Genomic DNA, 1,946 nt, shown 5'->3' on the forward strand with positions numbered 1-1,946 from the left:
TGAGAGTGGGGAGTTTCCAGGATAAGGCAATGAAATTAAAGAGGAGCAAGGAAATTTATTCTATCACATATGAAGTGCCATTGCCTTTAAGACATCTAGATTTCAGAAGTATGAAAAATTGTGCATCTTAGAATTGATGAAATAGAGCAAAATGCGGGCTGAAGAGGAAGCACTGGATTTGGAAATTAGGAAGTCATTGATTACTCCATTTTACTAAGTGCAGGCCTGGATAGTTGTGAGTTGGAGAAAATAGGAGTGAGGAACTGTTTGCTGACCACTACTTTACAAATGGGCATATGTGGTAAAGCTTGAATGAGGCAGGACACAAAGGAAGGTAATTTCTATATGAGGAAGAATTGAGCCTCTTTGAGAAGTAAGAAGCAGCTGATGGAGAGGCAGAGATCAAAAGTCCATGAGGAGCCATATCAAGTAGATTCGTGGAGAACAGCACAACTATGCAGCCAGCCAGTCAGAGCTGGGCTTAAGTAACCACTTTCCTACCTACGAGTGATCTGACACTGGACATCTCAGTTAAACCTTCTGAACCCTGGTCTACTTGTTTGTAAAAGCAAGGTAATCATTCTCCTTCGTGGAGTTGTATATTTTATATTAAGTGAGATTATTCATTTAATAAAGTGTTTGACACTGCAGCCTAGACACAGTAAATGCTCAATAAACAGGACCTACTATTGAGAAGTTAATAAAGAACATAGTCGAGGGACTTCCCTGGTGGTTCAGTGGTTAAGACTCTGTGCTCTCAGTGCATGAGGGCCCAGGTTCAAGTCCCTTGTTGGGAAACTAGATCCTGCATGCCTCAACTAAGACCCAGCACAGCCAAAATAAAAAGACAAAAAAAAAAAAAATTTTTTTAAGAAAAGAAAGAACACGATCAGTTAGTGAAATGCAGGTGGGAAAGTATGGAATCAAGTTAATGTGTGGAGGAATTAGCCCTGAAAAGGAAGAGGGATCTTTCTGTGGAAGTTCTAAAAGATGCTCAAATTCTTTGATTCCCCTTCCTTCAAAAAATGGAGCCTAATTAGCCTTCCCTTGAGTGTAGGTGGTACTTGGTGTATCACCTCTAATAGAATGTAGTGGGAGTGATGACGTGAAACTTTGAGAGTAAATTGTAAGAGGTGATGTGACTTCCTTACTTGTTCTTTGGATTACTCAATCTGGGGAATGTCAGCTGCTATTTCATGAGAACATGAAAGCATTTCGGTGTAGAGGCCCATGTGGTAAGGGATTCCAGCCTTCTGCCAAGGGCCAGGTGAATGATCCATCTTGGAAATTGGTCCTCTAGCCCCAGTCAAGCTTTCCCGTGAGTAAAGCCCAAGCTGACATCTTGCCTGCAACTTCATGAAAGACCCTGAGCCAGGCTCTCGCAGTTAAGCTACTTCAAAATTCCCAATTCATGGGAACTGTGAGAAAATAAACATTCTTTTAAACTGTTAAATTTGGGGATAATTTGTTCTACAGCAAATGAACACATCCTCTTCCTCTGAGACAAGGAAAGTGGAGAATGATAAGTGAGGACTTGCATAATATGGAAAGGAAGAAATGTAGATGCCTGGTGGTCTCTATTTTCTCTTAAGGTTAAAATACAAAACATGTCATTTGCTGACCATAAGTTAGCCTCAGGAGACTGATAAAGAATTGGAAGAACCAGGCAGAAAATAGGCAAGGGAATTGACCAGGAACTCAAGATTAATAATTTTCTTTCTTGTCTCTCTTCCTTCATGCCAAAACTGACCACAGAAATCACACTGGCTCCTGGGACTACATCAGCCTCCATTCACCAAGCCTTCACCTCAAGTGTGAAACTCCAAGGCATCGCAGCCTGTCTGAACCAGCTCGGGAGACTGTCTGCCTGCCTGGGCAAACTGCTGATGAGTGAGTTCAGGGCTGAGGATGGCTCAGGCTTACCTTGGAAACATACTCCCTGCTGC

Source organism: Capricornis sumatraensis, chromosome 5 (genome assembly GCF_032405125.1).
Source record: "Capricornis sumatraensis isolate serow.1 chromosome 5, serow.2, whole genome shotgun sequence".
NCBI classification, from domain to species: Eukaryota; Metazoa; Chordata; class Mammalia; order Artiodactyla; family Bovidae; genus Capricornis; species Capricornis sumatraensis.